Raw genomic sequence first — 9,017 nt, forward strand, 5'->3', positions numbered from 1 at the left:
TCACCCGAACCCTTACCTCACGGTAACACTCACTCTGACCCAAAACATCACCCTAACCCTAACAATCACCCTACCACTATCCCTAAACCTCACCCTAACCCTAACCATCCCTCTAACCCTCAAACTCACCCTAATCCTCAACATAGCCATAACCCTAACCCTTACCTAAGCGAAACCCTCACCCTCACCCTAACACTAACCCTCATCCTAACCCTAACTTTAACCATAACATGCACCCTAACCCTAACCCTAAATCTCACCATCACCCAAACCCTAAACTGTACCCTAAACCTTATCCTCCCCCTACCCTAAGCCTAACCCTAACCCTAACACTAACACTCGCCCAAACCCTAAGCCTAACACTAACCCTAACCCTCACCCTCTCCTTCAGCCTCACCCTAATCCTAAACCTACCACTCACCCTAACCCTCATCCTAACCCTAACCCTAAGCCTAATACTAACTTTAACACTAACCCTAACCCTTACCCTCACCCTGACCCTCACCCCTCAGTCTAACGCTAACCATCACCCTAACCTTTACCCTCACCCTACCCTAACTCTAACCCTCACCCTAAACCTAAAACTCACCCTAACCCTATCCCTTACACTAACCCTAAAACTAACCTCACCCTAACCCTAAACCTCAACCTCACCCTAACACTCACCCTAACCCTTAGCCTAAAACTAACCCTGAACCTCACCCTAAGCCTAACACTAAACCTCACACTCACCCTTACCCTCACCCTAACCCTAAGCCTAACCTTCACCATAACCCTCAACCTAACCCTAATCCTAAGCCTAACCCTCACCATAATCCTAACCCTAACCCTCAATCTCACCTTCATCCTCACACTAAACCTTACCCTTCCCCTCACCCTAACCCTCATCCTAACCCTAACTATAACCCAAACACTCACGCTAACACTAACGCTAATCCTAACCCTCACCCTCAAACTCAACCTCAGCATAACCCTAACCCTAACCCTAACCCTCACCCTAACCCTAACCCTCATCCTAACCCTTACCCTCACACTAACTCTCACACTAACCCTAACCTTAACCCTCACCTTAACCCTCACCCTTAACCTAACCCTAACCCTATCCCTCACCCTCACACTCCCCTTAACCGTCAGCCTAAACCTAACCCTAACCCTAACACTAACCGATACCCTCACACTAAACCTAACCCTCACCCTAAACCTAAACTTAACCCTAACCCTCATACTAAATGTAACCTTCACAATAACCCTAATCTTACCCCTCAGCCTAACCCTCACCCTAACCCTAACACTCACCTTCACACTAGCCCTCACCCTAACACTGACCCTAACCCTAACCCTCACCCTAAACCTCAGGCTAACTCTAACCTTAACTCTAAACTTAAACCTCACCCTAAACCTAATGCTAACACTAACCCTCACCCTCACCCTAAACCTAACCCAAACCCTTACGCTCACCCTAACCTGAACCTAAAGCTAAGCCTAACCCTAACACTAATCCTAATCCTCACCCTAACCCTAATCTTACACCTCACCCTAACCCTCACCCTAACACTAACCCTAACCCTATCCATCACCCTAACACTAACCCTAATCCTCACCCTCACCCCAACCCTCATTGTCGCCCTATCCCTCACCCTAATCTTAACCCTCACCCATACACTAACTCTCATCCTCACCCAAACGCTCACCCTCACCCTAATCCTCACCCTCACCCTAAACATCATCCTAACCATAACCCTCACCCTAACCCTAAACCTATCCATCACCTTCACCCCAACCCTCATCCTAACCCTAACCCTAACCCTAACCCTCACCCTCAACCTCACCCACACCCTCAGCCTAACCATAACCCTAACCCTAATCCTACCCTAACCCTAACCCTAACCCTAACCCTCACCCAAACCCTAACCCTAACATTAACCATAACACTCACCCTAACCCTAAACCTCACCCTCAGGTTAACCCTCACCCTAATCCTTACACTCACCTAACCCTACCCCTCACAGTAAACATAACCTCACACTAACCCTAACTATACCCCTCAACCTAACCCTCATCATAAACCTAACCCTAACCCCAACCCTCACCCTAAACCTAACCCTAACCCTAACCCTCAACCTAACCCTCACCGTCACCCTCATACTCAGCCTAACCCTAATCCTAACCCTAACCCTCAGCCTCAACCTAACCCTAACTCTAACCCTAACCCTAACCCTAACCCTCACCCTCACCCTAAACCTCATCCTAAACATTACCCTCACCCTTACCCTAACCCTTACTGTAACCATAACCCTAAACCTAACCCTCACCCTCACCCTATTCCTCACCGTAAACATTACCCTCACCCTCACCTTTACCCTCAAACTAACCTTAAACCTCAACCTATCCCTAACCCTAATCCTCACCATCACCCTCACCCTAAGCCTAACCCTAACCCTAATCCTAACCCTAACACTAACCCTCACCCTCACCCTAACCCTCACCATAATCCTTCCCCTCACCATAACCCTTCCCCTCATGCTAACCCTCACCCTAACCTAACCTTAACCTTCACCTTAACCTTCACACTTTACCTAACCCTAACCCTAACGCTCACCCTCACTCTCACCTTAACCGTCAGCCTAAACCTAACCCTAACCCTAACAGTAACCGATAACCTCACACTAAACCTCACCCTCACCCTAAACCTACACCTAAACCTAACCTCACCCTAAACGTAACACTCACCCTCACCCTAATCGTAATCCTCACCCTCACTCTCACCCTCAAGCTAACTCTAACCTTAACCCTAAACCTAAACCTCACCTTAATCCTAATGCTAACACTAACCTTCACCCTCACCCTAAACCTCACCCAAAACATTACCCTCACCCTAACCCTCACCCTAACCCTAAACCTAACATTAACAATAACACTCACCCTAACCCTCACCTTAACACTAAACCTAACCCAAACCCACACACTCATGCTAACCCCCACCCCAACCCTTTCCCTCACCCTAACCCTTACCCTAAATCTTACCCTCACCCTACAATAACCCTATCACTGAAACGAAACCTCACCCTAACCCTAAAACTCAACCAAAACCTAACCATAACACTAACCATAAACCTCACACTAAACCTCACTCCAACCCTAACCGTAAACCTTACCCTAAACATACCCCTCACCCTACCCCTCACCCTAACCCTAATCCTAACGCTAACCCTCACCTCACCCTAATATTCACCCTAACACTTACCCTCACCCTAACCCTCACCCTCATTCTAACCCTAAACCTAAACCTAACCCTCACCCTTACCCTCACCCTAACGCTATCCCTTACCCTCCCCCTCCCCCAACCCTCTCCCTAACCCTAACCCTAACCCTCACCCTCACCCTAACCCTAACCCTCAGCCTCACCCTCACCCTAACCCTAACCCTACGCCTCACCCTACCCCTCATCCTAAACCTAACCCTAACCCTAACACTCATCATAACCCTAAAGCTAACCCTAACCCTCACCCTCACCCTCAGCCTAAGCCTAACCCTCACCCTACCCTTTACCTTCACCCTACACTAACCTTCACCCTAAACCTAACACTCACTCTAACTGTAAAACTAACACTAACCCTATCCCTCACCCTAATCCTCACCCTAAAACTAACCCTAACCCTAACTGTAAACATCACCCTACCCCTCACACTAACCCTAACCCTAACCCTAAATTTCACCCTCACCCTAACACTCACCCTGACCGTTACCCTCGCCCTATCCCTCACCCTCACCTTAACCCTCACCATAAAACTAACCCAAACCCTAAATCTCACCCTCACCCTAACCATAACCCTAACCCTAACCCTCATCCTAACCCTCAACCTAACCCTAACACTAAACCCAAACCTCATCCTCACCCTCACCCTAACCATAACCCTAACCCTAACCCTCATCCTAACCTTCACCCTACCCTAACCCTAACCCTAACCCTAACCCTAATCCTCACCCTAAACCTAACACTCACCCTAACTGTAAACCTAACACTAACCCTAACCCTCAACCTAACCCTCACCCTGAAACTAACCCTAACCCTAACTGTAACCATCCCCCTACCGCTCAGCCTAAACCTAACCCTAACCCTCACCCTCACCCTAACCATAACCCTAACCCTAACCCTCATCCTTACCCTAAACTTAACCCTAAAGCTAACCCCAAACCTCACCCTGACCCTAAACCTCACCCTAACCCTAACCCTAACCCTCATACTAATCCTAAACCTCACCCTATCCCTAACCATACCCCTCACCCTAACACCCACACTAACACGAACACTAACCCTAAACCTCACCCTAACCATAACCCTAACACAACCACTCACCCTAACCCTCACAGTCGCCCTAAACCTCACCTTAACCCTAACCCTCACCCACATCCTAACCCTTACCTTAACCCTAAAAGTAAATCTCACGCTGACCGTAAACCTAAACCTAACCCTCACCCTAACCCTAACCCTAATCCTCACCCTCACGCTAACTCTAAACTTAACCCTAACATTCACAATAAACCCATCTCTCAACCTTACCCTAACCCTCACCCTCACCCTAACCCTAACACTAACCCCCACCCTCACCCTCAAACTTACCCTCACACTAAGCCTAACCCTCAACCTAACCCGTAACCTAAACCTCACCATCAACCTCACCCTCAGCCTAAACCTAACCCTAACCCTAATCCTAACCCTAACCCTCACCCTCACCCTCACCCTAACCCTCAACCTCACCCTCACCCTCACCCTAACATTAACCCTAACCCGAACCCTCACCCTCACCCTAACCCTCAACCTAAACTTAACACTAACCCTCACCCTCACCCTCACCGTAAACCTAACCCTAACCCTAACTCTATCCGTAACCCTCACCCCCACACTCAAACATACCTTCAGCCTAACCCTAACCCTAACATTAATCCTAACCCTAACCCTCACTCTGAGGCTCACCCTAACCCTCATCCTAAAACTAAAGCAAACAATAACCCTATCCCTAAACTTAATCCTAAACCTCAACCTAACCCTAAACCTAACATTAACCGTCAACCTAACCCCAATGCTAACCCTTACCCTCATGCTTACCCAAACCCTAATCCTCACCCTCAACATAAACATAACCCTAACCCTAACCCTCACTCTAAACCTAACCCTCACCCTTACCATAACCCTTACCGTAACCCTAACCCTAACCCTCACCCTCACCCTCACCCTAATCCTCACCATAAACCTTACCCTCACCCTCACCTTTACCCTCAAACTAACCCTAAACCACAACCCAACCCTAACCCTAACCCTCACCATCACCCTCACCCTAAGCCTAACCCGAACCCTAACCCTAACCCTCAACCTAACCCTAACCCTCATCCTAACGCTAACCCTAACCGTAACCCTTACCGTCACACTAACCCTCACCCTAACCCTAAACTTAACCCTCACCTTAACCCTCACCCTTAACCTAACCATATCCCTAAACCTCACCTTCATGCTCCCCTTAACCGTCAGCCTAAACCTAACCCTAACCCTAACACTAACCGAAACCCTCACACTAAACCTAACCCTCACCCTAAACCTAAACCTAACCCTAACCCTCACACTAAAAGTAACCCTCACAATAACCCTAATCTTCCCCCTTAGCGTAACCCTCTCCCTAACCCTAACCGTAAACTTAAGCCTCACCCTCACCCTCACCCTAACCCTCACCCTCACCCTAGCTCACACCCTAACACTGACCCTAACCCTAATACTCACCCTAAACCTCACCTCACCCTAAACGTAACTTTCACCCTCAACCTCATCCTCAGCCTAAACATAACCCTAACACTAATCTTAAACCTAACCTTAACCCTCACCATCAACCTCACCCTAAGCCTCACCCTAACCGTAATCCTCATCCTAATCCTAACCCTAAGCCTAATACTAACCTTAACACTAACCCTAACCCTTACCCTCACCCTCACGCTCAACACTCAGCCTAACGCTAACCAAACTCTAACCCTTACACTCACCCTACCAATGCTAGCCCTCACCCTATCTCTAACACTCACCCTAACCGTAACCCTTACACTAACCCTAAACGTAACCTCACCCTAACCCTAAACCTCAGCCTCACCCTAACACTCACCCTTACCCTTAGCCCAACACTAACCCTCAACCTCACCCTAACCCTAACCCTAACACTTACACTAAACCTCACACTCACCCTAACCCTCACCCTAACCCTAAGCCTAACCCTCACCATAAACCTCAACCTAAACCTAATCCTAACTCTAACCCTCACCATAATCCTAACCCTAACCCTCAATCTCACCTTCATCCTCACACTAACCCTAAACTTTCTCCTCATCCTAAACCTCATCCTAACCCTAACCCTAACCCTAACACTCACGCTAACACTAACCCTAATCCTAAACCTCACCCTCAACCTCACCTTCAGCCTAACCCTAAACCTAACACTAATCCTAACCCTAAACCTCACCCTCACCCTAATTCTAACCCTAAACCTAAAACCTAAACCTCACCCTAAACCTAACACTCAGCCTAAACTTCACCCTCACCCTAATCCTCACCCTAACCCTACCACTAACCCTTACCCTAACCCTCACCCTCACCCTCATTCTAACCCTAACCCTATCCCTAATCCTAACCCTAACCCTCACCCTCACCTTCACCCCAACTCCAACCCTAACCCAACCATAAACCTCACCCTAATCCTATCCCTAACCCTAAACTTTACACTAATCCTCATTCTCACCCTAACTCTAACCCTAAACCTCACCCTCATTCTAACCCTCATTCTAAACATTACCCTCACCCTAACCCTAACCTTAACCCTCACCCTAACCCTAACACTAACCCTCACCCAAACCCTAAACCTGAACCTAACCCTAACTCTAACCCTAACCCTAACCATCAATCTCACCCTTATCCTCACCCTAACCCTAAACCTTTTCCTCACCCTAACCCTCATCCTAACCCTAAATCTAACCCTAACACTCACCCTAACACTAACCCTAACCCTTAACCTCACCCTCAGCTGAACCCTAACCCTAACCCTAAAACTAACCCTAAACCTCTCCCTCACCCTAATTCTAACCCTAACACTAAAACCTAAACCTCACCCTAACCCTAACACTCACCCTAAACTTCACCCTCACTCTAATCCTCACCCTAACCCTACCACTAACCCTTACCCTAACCCTCACGCTGACCTTCATTCTAACCATAACACTATCCCTAATCCTAACCCTAACCCTGACCCTCACCTTCACCCTAACTCTAACTCTACCCGACCCTAACCCTCACCCTATTCCTATCCCTAACCCTAAACTTTACCCTAACCCTCATTCTCACCCTAAACCTAACCCTAAACCTCACCATCATCCTAACCCTCACCCTAACCCTTACCCTCACTATAACCCTAACCTTAACCCTAACCCGAACCCGCACACTAATCCTAACCTTCACCCTAACCCTAACCCTAACCCTCACCCAAATCCTCAACCTAAACCTAACCCAAATCCTTACCCTCACCATAACACTCACCCTAAACTTCACCCTCACCCTAATTCTCACCCTAACCCTACTACTAAACCTTACCCTAACCCTCACCCTCACCCTCATTCTAACCCTTACCCTAACCCTAATCCGAACCCTAACCCTCACCGTCACCTTCACCCTAACTCTAACCCTAACCCAAGGCTAACCCTCACCCTAATCCTATCCCTAACCCTAAACTTTACATTAAACCTCATTCTCACCCGAATCCTAACCCTAATCCTAACCCTCACCGTAATCCTCACCCTAACCCTCACCCGAACACTAACGCTAACCCTAAACCTCCCCCTCCCCCTAAACCCACCCTAACCCTTATCCTCACCCTAAACCTAACTCTAAACTTCACACTAATCCTAACCCTAACCCTAACCCTAAATTTCTCCCTAACCCTCACCCTAACCCTAAACCTAACCTAGACCCTCACACTAACTCTAACCCTAACCCTAACCCTCATGCTCACACTAACACTCACCGTCACCCTAACCCTCACCCTAACCTTAACCCTCAACCACAACCTGAAACTCACCCTCACCTGAACCCTCACCCGAAACCGAAACATCAAACTAAACCGAACCCTCTCCCGATCCCTTACCCTAACCCTCACGGTAAATCTAACCCTCACCCTCACCGCAACCCCCACCCTCACCCTAACCCTAAACATCAACCTAAACCGAACACTCATCCTAACCCTAACCGTAAACCTCACCCTTAAACTAACAGTCCCCCCCGCCCTTGCCCTCACCCTACGCCTAACCCTCAACCTAACCCTAACCCTAACACTCAACCTAACCCTAACCCTAACCCTCACACTCAACCTAACCCTAACACTCATCCAAACCCTAAGCCTAGTGCTAACCATAAACCTTTCCCTAAACCACACACAAACCCCAAGCCTAACACCAAACCTAACCTTCACCCTAAACCTAACCCTAACCCTAACCCTCACCCTACCTCTCACCCTAACCCTAACACTGAACCTAACCTTCACCCTCACCCTAAGACTCACCCTAACCCTTAAGCTCACACTAACCCTCACCCTCACCCTCTCACTAACCTTAAACCTCACCCTAATCCTCACCATAACCCTAACCCTAACCCTAATCCTCACCCTCACCCTAACACTCCCCCTAACCCTAACCCTCACCCTCAGCCTAACTCTAACCCTCACCCTCAACTTCAACCTCACCCTAATCCTAACCCTACCACTCACCCTAACACTCATCCTAACCCTAACCCTAATCCTAACACTAACTGTAACACTAACTCTAACCCTTACTCTCACCCTCACCCTCACCCCTCAGCCTACCCCAACTCTCACCCTAAACCTTACCCTCACACTACGCTAACCCTAAACCTAACCCTCACACTAACCCTAACACTCAACCTAACCCTAACACATACACAAACCCTAACCCTAACCTTGCCCTCACCCTAACCC

Source organism: Dipodomys merriami, unplaced genomic scaffold (assembly GCF_024711535.1).
Source record: "Dipodomys merriami isolate MVZ:Mamm:240054 unplaced genomic scaffold, mDipMer1.0.p SCAF_208, whole genome shotgun sequence".
In the NCBI taxonomy this organism is placed as follows: domain Eukaryota; kingdom Metazoa; phylum Chordata; class Mammalia; order Rodentia; family Heteromyidae; genus Dipodomys; species Dipodomys merriami.